This window comes from Urocitellus parryii, chromosome 7 (assembly GCF_045843805.1).
Source record: "Urocitellus parryii isolate mUroPar1 chromosome 7, mUroPar1.hap1, whole genome shotgun sequence".
Classification (NCBI taxonomy): domain Eukaryota; kingdom Metazoa; phylum Chordata; class Mammalia; order Rodentia; family Sciuridae; genus Urocitellus; species Urocitellus parryii.
In genome coordinates, this window is record NC_135537.1 from 71,722,325 (window position 1) to 71,738,906 (window position 16,582).

The 16,582-nt window shown below is 41.0% G+C and overlaps 1 protein-coding gene across 2 annotated transcripts in view; it reads right to left on the bottom strand.

Annotated features, from left to right (window-relative positions):
- The window catches only part of Fam110b (family with sequence similarity 110 member B), a 150,722-nt gene that overhangs the window by 58,421 nt on the left and 75,719 nt on the right, over positions 1 to 16,582 (bottom strand). Inside the window, exons 1-2 of one of the 2 annotated variants that reach the window (XM_026408491.2) lie at positions 8,288 to 8,480; positions 3,175 to 3,262 (exon numbers count right to left, since the gene is read on the bottom strand). The gene's annotated coding sequence lies outside the window, so the exon portion shown is untranslated. Of the gene's footprint in view, positions 1 to 3,174; positions 3,263 to 8,287; positions 8,481 to 16,582 lie in introns of those variants that run through there. The other variant, XM_026408490.2, reaches the window with a different exon arrangement.

A 16,582-nucleotide genomic window follows, 5' to 3' on the forward strand; every position in this document is an offset into this window, starting at 1 on the left:
AAAACTTCTTTGGTAACATGACAAGATAAAACTGTAATCAATAGTTCTTAAACTTAATAAATGTGTGTTAAAGCCTCAAATTTGGAATTATGCTTTCTTTCTGAGAAGAGGAGCATTTTCTTTTAGAGAGGGCACCATCCCTCGACTAGTGTTACAGAAGCCTAGATAATTTCTGTGATCAAGGACAATGAAAATTCTAAAGTCCTAGCTACTTTTCCCAGTGTACGCTTTTGTCTCCCCGTCTTGTTGAAGCCCAGTGAGCAGGCCTGGCTGGGTGAGCGGCACTGCAGGCAGGTTTCCTTACCATTCCAACTTTCCCTTGTTCCTCAGCAGACCTCCTTCAAGGTCAGCTGAGTCAGCCCCAGAGAAGCCCCACCTGACTGTACAGGGAAACCTGAGCTCTGAGTCATTCTCCTGGCGAAGGGCTCACCTGGGAAGAGGCAAAAGCCAGAGGTGCTTGTGGAAAAGGAAGATGAAAACATGGAACTGGAAAAAACAAAAAAGATATTTTGGGGAAAACTAGAGCGTATTTTTGGTTAGGACCATTTAAGATGAAAAAGAAAAAAAAAGTGCAAGGATTGTTTTGGCTCCCAGCAATTTTTCAGGCCTCTAGCACCCTGGAAGAGCAAAAACCTGTCCTTAGAGACATTTTGAAAAAGTTTCCTTTTAAGGGGAGAAACCAACTTATTAGTTAAGTCTGATTGAGATAATAAGAAACTATAAACAAAGGGAACCCTCGAGCTGATTTCCTGAAATGGCAATGACGTGAATGAAGCATAGATTTTTCTGTTTATATTCTAATTTAAAAATGACACATGCTCAGGAGGTGTCATGTTTTAAGATGATTACACTCAAAAGAATTTCACAAAAGGAACACTACAAGATCGTTTTATTTCATGTCTCCATTTTCCTTTTTAGTTTCCTTAAACAAGGGACCACTTTTTTATTTAAAAAAAAGACCCAGCTTGTACTTTAAAAGCAACATGATCTTAAATGCACTATTGAGAGTAGTAAAAAATGCTAATGATGCTATTGATACATATGCATACATAAGGCTGCTTATCTGTAATTTAGGAACTCAAAAAAGAACAAAAGTTTTAATGAAATTTAAATTCAGTAATAACCTGAAAGATTACAAACAACGGGATATGGTGAGAGAAAAACTATGCTTTTCACAATATTCCATAGAACACTTGAAAACCTGTTTCCATATCATGTACAAGAATACTCTTGTTATGAACACTCTGATCTCACATTATGTGAGACTTAGAAGGGCTAAGATTTAGTGTCTACAGTACAGACATTGCACTCATGGGTCACATTCCTTCCTGTCACAGGATCTAGCTAAATAATAATATGAATAAAACTCAAAGGTTACTGAAGCCCGTAAAGGTAACTGTCATCTCTAGACAGTGAGAGGGGATAGGACTCCATTCCTTCTGGGTCTATGCTGAACCAGGCGATATCTAAACACCTTCCCAACATCTCTACAGGCTTGCTGGTATTCTCATTTGGTATATGGAAAACAATGGCTTTCAAAACCACAGCAACCAGGTCCCATCCATCTGCAAGGTTAGTGAGTGGCAGAGATGAGGTTACCTCCAGATCTACTCAGCTTCTTTCCTGGTCACCAGGGTTGCAAATTCAGCTGCTGTCAGAAGCCCCCTGGTGAGCAGGTACACCATGCAGTCATGTCCAAACAAGGGGGAGTGACGGAATCACGAAAAGGACGCCACAAGTCCTAGTTTGCTCCAATTTCCAGGGTTAGCACTAGTAGGCCTGTGTCATAAGAAACCCCTCCTTTGTGTACCTACTGAGATGGGTGGGATCCCTAGAGTGATACAGAGTGAGAATTCAGGCCCTGTTGGAAAGTACTCTCCATTAAATCCACCTGTGCTCAGGTGCAAGTCAATAACTTCAGCTCTACCAGGACTACAGATAGAAGACACAGTTCCTCCCAACCAATAGGAGCCCTGGGTGTTCACAACAGAACCCAGGTCTGGGATAAGGAGATAAGGAAGGTGGTGTTAAGAGTGATGGATTTTAAGGAATAGTACTGAGGTGTGTTGTTGGCTTTTTTTTTTTTTTTTTTTAATTCTTCCCTTTCCACAGACTGCAGAATTCCACCTGGCATAGGGCGATTTTTATTCGGCAGCCTAAGTTCTGCCAGATTCTGAAGTTCCTGGAAAGTAATAACATCTACCTAAGCCATATTCTGCAAAACACAATAAAAATAAATTAGAAAATGCATGGCCTACTGTAAGCAAGGGTGCATTACACACAGATGCTCATGGATGCTGGAAAGGCGGCCAGAGGAAGGCTGTCCATCAAGTGTGGTCATCCAGGTTGAGACTCTTCTCATGAGAATTGCTCTTTACCACTTCTCACTCATGGAGGAGCTGGCTCCCATTTTCCTAAGCTTTCCCAACCTCCTCATGTGATGGTACTGAGCTCTTGATCCCTCCATAAGAGGGGGAAACCACCTGTGCCTTGACCACACTGTTCATCCACCTCTTCAGCTTCTCTATAAAAAAAAGGGGGGGGCCTGGCCATAGAAAGAGACCTGGAGAGGATATTTCTGGTATGTCTTGATTGATTAGAGACCGAAAAGGAATTCTAGGAATGGGTGGCCATGGGGAAAAGTACCTTATCCATTTCCAGGTCTCCCTGCCTGGCCAGCCCAGTACACCTGTCCTGCCCTGTCTATCTCATCCACTGGGTTGGTATCTAGGTTCTGCCCTCCCCATTCCACCTCTCCCCCTACTAATTCACAGTGCTGCTGCTGCTGACTGCACCCCACCATCTTATTCCCTCACCACAGACAGTGCACCTATTTAGGTGTAAGCATGTTCATTTTTAAAGGTGTCTTTAAATCCACGCGCATAAAAGGGGATTGCATACTACATACTACAATGCATTGAACAAACTGTAACTACTAACAGATATACAGAAAGCCTTGGAAAAGCAAATCCATCATACTATTTTGTTACTGGCAGGGACCTCAAAGTTTGGGATTCCTGTATGTATGTTTTGTTTTGGTATCTTTATTTTTTTCCAGATAGAAAAATATCTGAAACCTCAGAGTCTTTGTCTTAATATAATAATGACATGAGTTTTCAGAAAGAAATCAATACCTTCTGCTCAGTATGTATCAAAGCAAAGCAATACACTTACCTAAAACAGAAATGAGTATTTCATGGGCGGTAGGCAGAGGTCCTAGGAAGACTTCCTTTCTCCAAGTGCTCTCTGTAGCAGGAAATAACTAAAAACACAGGCAAAGAAGATAAATGTTCTTTTTTTATTTGACAAAAATAGGCAGACTATTAAATGCATTTAGAACAGAAAATAAAAATCCCATTAAAAATTGGCTAATTCATTTAAAAAAAAACAGGTAGCAGATGTCAGTAAACCCAAACGCATTAGCTTTCACATATTTCATCTAGAACGTAAGCATTGGCTCATTTCAATTGCTCCTTTTGTTTAACTATAGATAGCAATTATATAAAAAGAAAAATGTAGCAACCAGTTGTGAGAAGTCCCATAAGTAACATTTTGTAGGACATTACCTCATTTCTGGAACTGATAAGAGTGTTAGCATTTCAGAGGGCCTTAGGACTGAACTGCACTCGCCCTCCATCTACAGCGCAGGAGACTAAGGCCCTCCAGGTGAGGAGCTCACCAATAATCATTTGGCTAGGGCAGAGACCTTGATTGCTACAAGAGTACTCTAGCACTGGGATGTCAGAAATCATGTGTTCCTTCCTTCATTCGTTCGTTCAATGAACACTGACTGAGCCATTTCCTGTGGATCAGGTATTTTTCAAAGCTCTGGGGGGTTAAGGCAAAAAAAAATCTCTGATCTCATGGAATTTATATTCCAGAAAGTAGAGAATGAAAAAAATAAAATAAAAACAATAGATATGACCTCAGAATGTCCCACTGACCGACGTGGCTCCATTTCCCATAAAATCCTGAAGGCAGTGTGGGAATAGGCCATGGGCTTTGGGGGAAGCACATTCCAGGAAGAGGACCAGCCAGGGCCCTGAGGCAGACCGGCCTGGCTGTCAAGGAGTGAGAGGAGGAGAATGGTGGGTACCATGTGGCCGTGGATGAGAAACCAGTGGAAAACAGGTGGTGTGGACAGGAAGCTGGTGAAAGCTAGCTCTTAGAAGGCAGCAGCAAAGGAGGGGCCTGGGAAGGAGCCGTCAGAGACAGGAGGACTACAGGAGGGTGCTGTCTGCAGAGGTCAGGAGGCTCAGAGAGCTGCTGACAACTGAAGCCAGTGGCTGGGGGGCAGGCTGGGAGGAATCCTGCTAACTCATCCAGCTGGGCGAGCAGGGCGGAGTGAGGACCTGGGAAAGCAAAGCTCCAGAGTTAAGTGTGGAGAAGGAGGAGAGGGTGAAGCAGGAGAGATTTAGGAAGGTTCCCTGACTGCAAGTCTCATGGAAGTGGAAACACACTCTTCTCATGCAGAGATTTTACTGGTGGTAAGAACTAGTGAAGATGAGTGACCCTTAATGTGGACCCCCCCCTCTCAAATTTGGCAAGATTTAAAAGATACCCAAACTCAATAGATAAGAAATTATCTAAAACTTTCTACGAATTATTTTCTAAATGTATACAAAAATCAGAGGTGGTGGGGTAAAATGCTACACTCCAAGTCCAGCTTGGATTTAATAAGCACATTCATCGAAATAATTGACTTTCAAGGGTCTACAGGCGTCTACGAGAAAAATCTTAATTCTTGGCAAAGCAAACAGTTCCAAAAGTAATCATCAAAGTACCTGGAGGGCAGCAGTCATGAAAATGTTCTGTTATTCCTCTAAGATGCATTTCTAAATTATTGGTACCTTTTTTTTTTTTTAAGAATTTCAAATCTCAGGCATGTAAATCTATCAGACATAAAAACATCTCCAGACAACAATCTTATGTGGATTCTGAGAAAAGTCAGTAAGGGGAAGAAAATAAATGGTTCTTTGCATTTATTATACATCTGACATAAGATGACATGGTGACACTCCAAAGTGTGTGACAGATCCAGCCTCTGTTGAACATTAACAGAAGTGGGTGTGGTGTCATATGGTAGGAAATCCCATCTCGCTTCTCCTGAAGGCTTCTCTGGTACTCACCCCCACCCTCTTTTTATTGTGGGGGGTGGGACTGGGGACTGAACTGAGGGGCACTTGGCCACTGAGCCACATCCCCATCCCTATTTTGTATTTTATTTAGAGACAGGGTCTCACTGAGTTGCTTACTGCCTTGCTTTTGCTGAGGCTGGCTTTGAACTCGAGATCCTCCTGTCTCAGCCTCCTGAGCTGCTGGGATTACAGGTGTGCACCACCCTGCCCCAGCTCCCATTCTCTTTCTAAACGTCTGCTCATCATACCTTGCTATCACCGAACCAGGTGCCTATGTCTGCTCCTCCTCCCCCTGTTATTAATTATTTAGCTGTCTTTCCTGCTAAGTGCTTCTTGCAGGATAGGAGTGTGCCTTCTATCTTCTCTCAATAAAGCTAAACTCGTAGCCTCGCTCATAGCAGGTCCCCATAATTACAGAATAAAATAATGAAAGAATAAAACGACTACATTCAGATGAGGGACCTACTATGCTTTTAAATATTTTTCTAATCCAGACAACTTTAGGAGGGTCCACACTAAAATACTCATCAATTGCTAATGACAGATCTATCTCAGATCATAGCCAGTAGCCAGCCACGAAGCCACTAGGACCCATGTCCAACAGCTTGTACAGTCCACTGCTCATCTTTTTACAATTATTTTTCAGAACCTCTTGAACCTACTGCTTTGTGGCACATCACATTCTACATAGGACGAGTTTCTGTTTTAAACTGATTATCTGGTCTGCTGTGATTAGAAGCCCCTAGGAGAAAAAGAAGTATTGTATGACAGAAAAGGCATAAATTTTTAAAAAAAATATTAAATGTTTATGTTCAGACTATTAGATCTACTTTTTGCTGCGTGAGAAATGTCATTTTCTCATCAGTAATGGGTTATGGAATTAGAAGAAGGGGAAAGAACAAAACTATAAAGTGTCAAAAAATTTATTTTTATTTTCTTGTCTTAGGAATATGTAAGGATTCCCCTTAATTCAGTAAGAAAAAAAATAACTAAGATGTGATGCAATTGAAGATAAATGTGCCTATTTTGGTTACTCTGCAAAATCATTAATAACAGTCCTATTATTAAAATGCTCCTTTGGATCAGATTTAAAGGTCCTTTGGGATGTCATATAGTTCAGGATATAGGCATGTCTGTGAATTACATAATTTATATGTAAATTTTTAAGAAGTCCCTCAGACACAAAAATTCCTTAAGGCACAGCCTTGGGAACGGACCTCGGTGAGACCTGTTTCCCACCTAGTTCAATGACAGAGTGGCTCCACTCACAAAAGGAAGGCCATGTTCACCCAACGTTTCAGCTATGGCTAAAGGAAAGGACAACAGAATCTACTCTTACAGTAGCTTATTTCTTTGAAACTCTCCAAGACCCAGACAATTTAGGAAGTACTTTGGGAAACTGAAAAAGGAGGAGAAAGGATATTACAGAATTGCATCAATTGATCTTTCCCAAAACAAGGGACCGAGCCCAAGTGTCAAAAGGCAGAAAAGGTGTTTTCCCACAATCACCGGAGGGACACTGTTAGGCAAAGAATGATGCAGTGACACAGTGGAGGAGCCTGGACTTTGAGGACAAGAAAAGCTGTTCCAGCAGAACCTGTGTTCTCACTCGGGGTGTGCTCAGTCTGTCAGGGGAACGAGGCCTGGTTTGTGTCCAGGGGATGGAATACAAAGTGGAAAGACTGTTCTCCTGTTCATTTCACCAACCAAAGTGCCTGAGAAGCCACCTAACCAGTTCAAGTCATCGAGACCCTGTATGGCCACCAACAGCCACCAAACTTTCTTATTATGCACCTTACTCCATGACAGCCCATGGCAGACTTTGATAATATTCCTTGGTTTTCCCCCTTAACACTATCATCTGAGTTTTCAAGACTCTGGCTGATTTTTTTTACCCCCAGGACAGAAAAGGGAGTGCAGTGGTGAGGCATAGTGAGTGATCGATCTCAAGTCTTCCTCTGCCCAAGAATAAACTGACTCCCTTCAACCAGGATACAGCTCTAGATCAGAGCAGTTATCTTCACAAAATATGTAAGTGGCAATGCTTGGCTTTTCAGGAGCTTGTAAATAATTCCTGAAGGCTTTCGGGAGCCAGGAGGACTCTCCACTGAGAGCAGACGCATGGTGGCAGCCCGCCAGCCCTGTGACTGGTGAGTCAGTGCCCAAGTTTCTGTGGACTCCACAGTCTGATAGGGGGAGGACATTAATTTTGAAGTTTGAAGACTGAACGGAAGCAGGGGTCCTGGGGGCATAAAATAGGAGGTACACTGAGAAGCACCAACTCACGTTGCATTTGTTTGTATTTTTGAACCTCTGCTTTGCGGGCTTAAAATATTTTTCCTTCAGAATGCACCACCTTTATTAAAGAATTTAAGATTATTGTTCAATTTGGAAAATAATCCAGGTAACCATTAATAGAAATAAAAAATACTGTCATCAAAGTAAGTGGCAAGGACCCCACCTTCCCATGAGATGACACGTCAACTCCAAAAACAGCGTCTCTCTTAAACAAAGCCAGGAGTCAAAAATTTCTCCTCCAGGTACAGCTGAATACATACCCACAAATATTTTGGCAGAATGAGCTATGGTAACATTTCCTGTATTAAAAAAGCTTCATGAAAACTACAAAAGGTGAGACAAAGAAAACCATCCAAAATGAAGGCGGCACGCATCTTTGAAGAAACAATAGCACATTACTTCTGCTGAGACCCAGCATCGAATCAGGAGCGTCACTGCCCTGTCCTAATTAAATTGTTTCACTAAATTTTCCTTGATCACTCATTGTTCAGGAGAGTCTGGACTCAATGCAAACAAAGTCCACTGAGTCCTGAAACCCACCCACAAAGACACCGGAATCCATGCAGCATCTGGCTTTCCAAAACAGAAGAGGACCAATAAGAATCACTCCCAAGCACATGCACCCTTGAATCCAGGTAAAAACAACAGTCTTTTGTGAACAGGGTGGCTGTTTACCAGGCAAGCCTTCTGCAGGAGAATGTTTTTTTTTTTTTTTTTTTTTTTGGTATGGAATGCAGGAGTACACACAGTATCAACAAAGCAAGATCAAATTAAATACATGGCATGACGAACATGCCTCATTTCATGCATGGCTGTGTTTTTCATAAGAGAGAAAGACTTAGAGTAATTACCATGAACTGCGACTTGCTGGCTGACCTCCTGCAGCTGGAGGTCCTTAACCACCGATGCTCTACAACAAAGGGGAACGCCTGCTCTTCCGTGCCTTACTCCTTCTTTAAGGTTACCAGCCCAGCACCTTGCGGTTGTAAGAACACAGTACAGTACCTCTGTATCTATGTTTCTAATGCAGCATAAAGATTACTGTGGAAACCTATCGAACGGGCGAGCAGCAACACCAACCACCAATGAGGATGAGGCACATGCAGAATCCAGCACATGCTCTCTGAGGCACAGGCTGTCACCAGCGCTTAGCAGGCTGCTAATCTAATTATAGCTAGTTTGCTAGCACAGAGCTACTGAAGCAAAGCATAGGAGCAAATTAAATTTTAATAATTAAACCCCACAGACAAAAACATCTTGATTTCCTGTCATTTTCAGGATGAATGTGTCACCTTCTAAACTGTAAGCAATTTTTAAATTGCATTACTTTCCCCCCAATCTAGAGAAACAGAGTGGTTAAATCAATGTACAGGACTTCCTGCTCACTTATGCTTAACTAACTGATTCCAGCACTGAAGAATAAATCACCAAATCAATATGACGAAAATAATAGTGAAAGTGCCATAAAATCCAAGTCTCACCTTATTTATCCTGATTAGCAATGTGTGACTTAAATGTTGTAAAGTGGTAATTAATCTCTCTTCAATATAGTTTAAAATAGCATGCATATTTCCATCCACAGTGGAAAAATGCTAATCGAGGTGTCAAAAAATCATAATCTTGACTACAGTGACTAATAATAATTTGGAGCTACAAAGGATGGAAATGGATCTCAGGAGTCACTGAAAAAGACCACCACCAACAACAAAAGGATTTTTCCACTGTACAATTTAATGGAAAAACTAGTTCTAGAAGCCAAATACTATAAGGGGCAGTTTGATGCAGAGGGGAAAAGCATGCTTTCTAATAACCAGACTTCTTGGGTTTTAAGTTCCAGATCCTCCACTCACTCGATCACTATGTGACCTTGGGCACTGAGTTCTGAATTCGGCAATTTTTCATAAGAGTGGTCTTCTCACAACTCTACATTGTCTGACTTCCTTTCCAGTGTTGCAATACTCAGACAAAATGTTTGAATGCTTCTCAGTTGTCCAGTTTGGTCAGAAACACCACTCAGAAGTAATAAATGGTGACAAGCTAATGGTAGGCTTGATGTACCACACAGGACCATCCCTGGTAGTCATGGTAGCCGGGCAAGTCACTTCCCCTGCTTCTGCTCGGATATGTAATAGTCACTAATTTCTCTTGATTCTACATGAACAGATCTTAAAAAGAAATATATTCAGGAAAGGATAGACATGTAATTACATTTCATTAATGATTTATAGTACAGACTAAATTATATACACTTCAAAAAGGTTTGGTGTGGAATATAAAATGGAAAATGTTTGTAAGGAGAAGTTGGATGAAACTCTAAATGACAAATTTATGTAAAAAAGGGAGAGAAGTCAGCTCGTCAAGTGCAACTTTTGGTAATACAATTTGTTTATCTATTTGTTTTCCCACAAGGTCATTTTTTTTTCCTTCTATGTTCTACAGAATTATCTGTCCATCTGGGCTGATACAAAGTGAATCTGTTAATCTGTTCAATTTATTTTTCATAATTACTAGACACTGGTATCTAAGAAACCAAATATTCCTAGAGAGAAGTCGGTAGCCGTGGAAAATTAATATTGACCTAGAGGCAGTTCATCCTTCCATTTTTGTGTATCAAAAACTCGTTGGGATTTAAATCAGAGAAAAGAGTGATATGACCCATGAACTTCAAGGGAAAGCACAGACATTCACAGCCCACACATTTGAGAGTGAAAAACTATAGGAATGCAGACACACACACCAACTCAGGACAACAGGATGGAGACAAGTCTGTCAGAGAAAGCAACTGCCACTTGGGCTACAGGAAGCATCACCGAGTGTGGATTATGAAAGCACAATCACCACTATCAGGAGGGAAAACTCCGAGAGGTACCAGGTTCAACGATTTGGCCTGAGGCAGGGCTCCCTGGAGGCTGTGGGGATCCCGACTAGTAACACTTCCAGGCATTTATCTAGGAAACATCTAACAGCTTCTGCCTTCCTCTTCATTTAACAGACTGCTAGCTCAAAATAGGCACTAAAAAGCTGTTTGATTAATTTGTTTCATGCTTGTTTTATATAAGACATTAAACAGACACTTTCAGAGGGAAGGGAGCAACTGTCCTTACATCTCTTCCTCCAATATATTCTGATTCAATGTTTGGTTTGAAAAGGAACAGTTCACTGGTGCTCTCTTATGGCCACTCTGCTGGAAGAGCCTACACACACACACACACACACACACACACACACACACACACAATCTTGGGAATCCTGTCTTTGAACTTCAGTCAGCTATCGTGATGCTGAAAATCATTCCTTCACTCCATCAACAGCAGTCAGGGGCACCTACTGGAGGCAAGGATTTGTGCTGCACCTTGAAAATACTGCTAGGAGGAAGCAAAGCATTTTGACTCCTGGAGGGTGAGATGCTCATTAAATGATTATTAGCAAAAATAACCAATAATGACTGGGTGGGTAAACTGCAGTGCACTGCCAGATGCCGTGAAGGCACTTGAGTGGGGAAGAGGGAAGGACTGAGGCTGAAAGTGGGCTTTCCTGCTTCCTTTGGCCTGTGGGTAGTGACTGTCAAGTTATGAAGGTCACAGAGAGGCCACTGGGACCAGAGGATGAAGTTGGAGGGAGGTGACCCAACAGCATATGCAAGAGGAGGGAAAGGGTGGCTTCCTTTGGAAGTCCAGTCTCTAATCCAACTGATTCCTTCAAGATCTCCTTCTTCCTAGTGATAGACTCCCATTATCATCCTCTGCCTGGCCCAGAGGATGAGAACATATACATTTTATACTTGCTGCACAAGGCGAGAAGAAGCCTCTCCACAGATACCATCTGCCCTGATGCATGGATTTCCTCAAGTTCTGTTTGGATTCTCCCAACCTGGGAGAATGCGGACAGAAAAAGCAAGTGGCTAGGTCTGGAGAATTTCCATGAGGAATTCTCTTAGTTTTCTTCCCTTAGGAAGAAAAAATTGGGGCTCAAATACTAAAAATGATGACTTTAAAAACCAGCGCTCAAGGTAAGCATGGGTAATTCCACGACCTCAGGAGGCTGAGGCAGGAAATCAAAAGGTCAAAACCAGCCTCAGAAACTTAGTGAGACCCTCAGCAACTTAGGGAGCCGTGTCTCAAAATAAAATATAAAAAGGACTGGGGTTGGCTCAGTAGTTCAGTGCTTCTGGTATCCACCCCCACAAAAGGAAAGGGGGGAAAAAAAAACAGGACTCAAGAGTTATCTTTGCAACCAGAATATTCAGGCTGTTAGTTGGTTTCAGATTGTTCAAACTCCTTATCTTGTTGAGAGAGGGCTACGAGTGTAGTTTCTTCTCTGATGAACAGCACCTGGCACCAAGAGGGAGGCCAAGTCACAAGCCAGTCACTCAGGGTGCTGTGTCTCCACATGCCATGTTGGGGGGGGGTCAAGTCCTGTTCTGCACCCCCAGCTCTGTAGGAGACAGAAGGAGAGACCAGCAGCTGAGCCCTAGTCCAGGATGAGCCAGGGTCCCAGCCTACATCAAGCATGGGGTGAGACCCAAATGAAGAGCATTTCCATCCTAGGAACTGGAGCTTGGCAGACAGACAAAGAACCAGCTCCCCCAGCTCACAGAACACCCCCAGCCACGGAGGAGAAAAGATACCTGGACTGAGAAAGGCTCTCAGGCTACCAGAAATAGGACAATCAGTGGGCAAGTGTCCAGCCCTTCCTTTTCCGTTCTTACCACCCAAACAGCAGCTTTTCTTCTTTTTGGAGAGCCTGCCATGCTGGGTGCTCAGCCCAGCTGTAACATGCTTGGGCTGTGAAAGACTGGACCGACTGCTGGAAATTACTCCAGCTGCCCCCAACGCCATGCATGGCTTTGGCTCCCTATTCCTTTTACAGGTACCTAGTATCCCACACTGCTCACCAGAGGTGGACCCCACAGCCCAAGCAGGTCCCCAGAAAGCCCTTGTGTACCAGTGCACTGCACCACATGGGTGTGTTCTTGGGGCTTCCTGGAAATCCACCAGCTGGGAAGGATGATCATGTTTGAACAATCACCCTGTTGGGCTACCCAAGTACACCAGCACTGGGGAGTAGGGGTTAGAAGCCAGTTATGCATCTTACAGTGCCCTCTCAAAGACTAGCCTTTTTTTCATTTTAACAGAACTGGAGAAGAGAGATGGGAGGGTGGGGAAGGAGGTGGCAGGGAGGGGCTGTGAATTGAAGAAGAAGCTAGCAGGTTCAGGAGGCCTCTGTTCCTCAAGAGGCCTGCTCCAAACAACTGTGGTTGCAATCATACGAAGGTACAGAAGCCCTGGCTACCTTGGGCTGTCTGAGAACCTCCAGCACTACATCCAAGAATAGTCAGGCTGTGTTAGTTGGTACAATTCTTAAAACTTTTACAGATGTGCATACCTCGAGCCTACTTGGTTCCTCTTTTCACTGACATCATGTTTGTTTGTACACACACACACATAAAATTAATCATCCCAATGGCATAATAGAGATTATGAAATAATTTTAATGTAATAAAATCACAATTGGTACAATAATCTAATAAGGCAAGGCCATATAATAATAAGTAAACACTATTATCTAATAAGAGTTCTGAATTAGGTTGTAGGAGTTATACTGAACTTTTAGCTTCCCTCTGTCCTCAAATCCTATCATGGTTTTTGGAAGTTAAGAGGCATTTTGGTTTAGTCAGCTTTTTCACTGCTGTGACTAAAAGAACTGACAAGAACAATTAGAGGGGAAAATGTTTACTTTGAAGCTCATGGTTTCAGAGGTCTTAGTCCACAGATGGCAGCTAACATTCCTCAGGGCTCAAAGTGAAATCATGGTGGAAGAGTATGGTAGAAGAAAGCAACTCAGAATATGATCAGGAAGCAGAGCGAGACTCCACTCACCAGTCACAAAACATACCACCAAGGCATATTCCCAATTCCCACCTCTCCCTTGAGACACACGCTACTTGCCTTCAGTTACCACTCAGTTAATCCCTAACAGGGTATTAATTCACTGATTATGTTAATGCTCTCATAACCCAATCACTTCATCTCTAAACGCTTGTACTATCTCACACGTGAGCTTTTGAGGGACACCTTATATCTAAACTATAACACATCTTCTAGGACATGAAAGCACTGAATTCATGGAAAATCTCGTCTTCTCTACAGAACCTAGTATTGGACTTTCTATATTGACCACAGGATAATGAAATAGAATACATGAGCAAATGCCCTAAATTTTAGCTCTGCATCCTAAAGTGCAATCCCCAAACATTTCAGTTACATGAAGGTTCCTCTCCCTTTAAATAACCCCATAGCATCAGCGCCAGCTCTTGAACGCATTTCTGTATTTCTTGCCCACAATCACAGCATATAATCTCGCATGAGTAATACATGCTGCTATTTTAAGAAAAAACTTCATGGGAAACTTCAAGTATGCATGACATAAGTGTGCATAATTATGTTTAACACTAGGAAGGTTGAATGACTAGACCTGTATCAAAACAAATATGTAATTAAAGAGCATCATTTGTTATGAAATTCATCTAAGGTCTTTTTTGAAAGTTCTAAGTTAACAGAGGCTACAGGATGGTTGTCTTGAAAAGGGTCATATCAAAACTTCACAGGTTGTAGATTCAATGATATTCCTTGGGAGAAATTACATTGCTAGAATAGAATCACAATATTCTTCTCTCCTTCTGTCTAATTACATTTTTATCCCAGTCCAGCTTCTTTCTAGATGGTAACCTAGGGTAAACTGCTTAACATCTTATGCTTCCATCTTCTCATCTCTCTAGCATGAATTCTGTGAATTAATGACTTATGTGACTTAAATGAGTTATTAGACACAGAGAGCACTTATGGGGTGCCAACCACTTCCTAGACCTCATCAAAGCTCTCCTCATGGCCACTGGAAAAAGGGAAACATTCAGGCCAAATAATAATATTGTCAGAAAAATTGACTCCTCTCAGAAAAAGAAGTATGCACTATAAATATACAATAATCAAACCCTTAGCACAATCCAGAGAAGAACAGTTATTCTGCTAATAATTTAATCATATATTTAGAAGTTAGGGAACATAAGTGTAATTTTTTTTTTTTAAATCCTGGGCCAATCTGGGAAAAAACTTCTTAAAAATTTTACAGATGTGCATACTTTTAGCCCTAGTCATTCGGAAAATCATCTTAGAGAAATAATTCAGGCTGCATGCAAAAACAAACCAAAAACCAGAAAAAGGTCTTTACCATAGTTTTCTTTGTATAGGAAATAAATTTTTAACCTTCACCAATAATCAGTTGATAATTATGATAATACATAAATAAAATTAAGTGAACATTAAAAGTATTTAAGTGATATTACAGACAAATACTTACTCAATGGAAATATGAATATTAGGAGACTGTCATATATCGATGTGTATGATGTGTATACTAGACTCCAATTTTGTTAAAATTCTCTGTGAATACATACATATATATGTCTGTGAATACATACATAGAAAAGGTGAATAGATTTTTACCTCTGCATGGTAATGATGGCTAGTTTGTCAAATCTGTTTCATTTTTCTACTCTGTTATTACTAACATTGAGCATAGATTATTTATAAAAACTTCATAACTTTTTCCTTCACTTCTAATCAAGACAAAGAAATAAAAACTGTAGGTGACATTTTTTTTTCTCCTTCTGGTGGTAGGTATGGAAACTGGGGCTCCATGAATGCTAAGCATGTGCTCTACCACAGAGCTACAACGCCAGCTTGCAGGTGGCAAGTTTTTAATAAGTAGCCTTTCAAAGTCTCAGGCCTAGAGATTCTTGCAGCCTCATGCCCTGCTCTGGCCTGCTGCCAGCCTACACAGTGCAGCTTGGCTTTGTTAACCCCTATGTAAGTGTCAGCTCTTGCAAACAGGATTTTGATGGGCCAACCATTCCCAGCCATCAGTCAAACCACTAGGTTGGAAACCAAAAGCTCAGCTTAGAATTGTCGGCCAATTTGCTAATTATTATCAGACATTAAGACAAGCCTCTGTTGGCACTGATGCAAGGGCTCATTGCTAAATAAGCCTCAGATATGTCATCCTTTAGTTATTTGGACAACCCTGTCTTTTTATCTAAAGATATTCTAATACACTTGGAATATCTGTAGATTTGAGTGTCTGGAAAGAAGCCAGTAAGTTTAAGTGATAGAGAAAATAGAAAATAATTTCTTTGGATATAAAGTTAGAAACATTAATGTGATTCAAGATGGCCTGGAATCTTGGCACATTTTGAAGCTTTATGGTTTGTTACTGGCATGGTGGGAACTGAATTTAAAGTAAGGTAAAGCAAAGGAATCATTTTTCAGTGTGTCAACCTATACTGAATATAGTCTTTCTTCCACAGTTTTAAAAATCTTGTGAATCATAGCTCAGTGTCATTAATACATTATGGTTCAACAGGTTTCAAATATCAGAAAGTTATCTCTTTTTACATGTATATGCTTTATGGTTAATTTCATTATATCTAGAGATCAATTCTTAAAATTCCACAATAGAAATAATGAGCAAATGGGAATTGTTTAACAGAAATCTGCCTTCAAGCAAATTGAGCTCTGCTCCATCTGTATCAGGTAAGTACAGAATTACCTGTAAAGCCTAGGCACCTTTTTTCCTCTGAAAATAATCACCCACCAGTTTAATTTAACTTTTTTTTTTCAAAATTGTGACTTTATTTAGAATCTTTATTTTTTCTCTATTTACAGGTAATAATATATATGGCAATTCTGTGTTCTTCTACAGCAAAGAAACAATTCTTATCCTATAATTCTATTTATAATTCTATTAAAGGCAGTGACAATAACCATAGGAATGTTTTCACTTTGGGAACGTGAATCACCTGTAACATTTATCATTTGGTGTTTTTAACAAGAATAATATCGTGTCCTTGGAGAATGAGGAAGAAGTTATTCAAAGAGAAAGGATCCTTTGAAAGTATGAACCTCAGAATAGTTTCTAAATAAAGAAGGAAATCTGTGTCACTTATTTAGGGATCTTCCTTGGGTTAATAATATATGCTTTATGGACACAACATAAAAAAAAAAGGCAATTGCTCCAAACATTGCTGGAACAGACTGTAAATCTCTGGTGATATTTGAAAGTCGTTTTTGAAGACGTGAGTTTTCCCTATG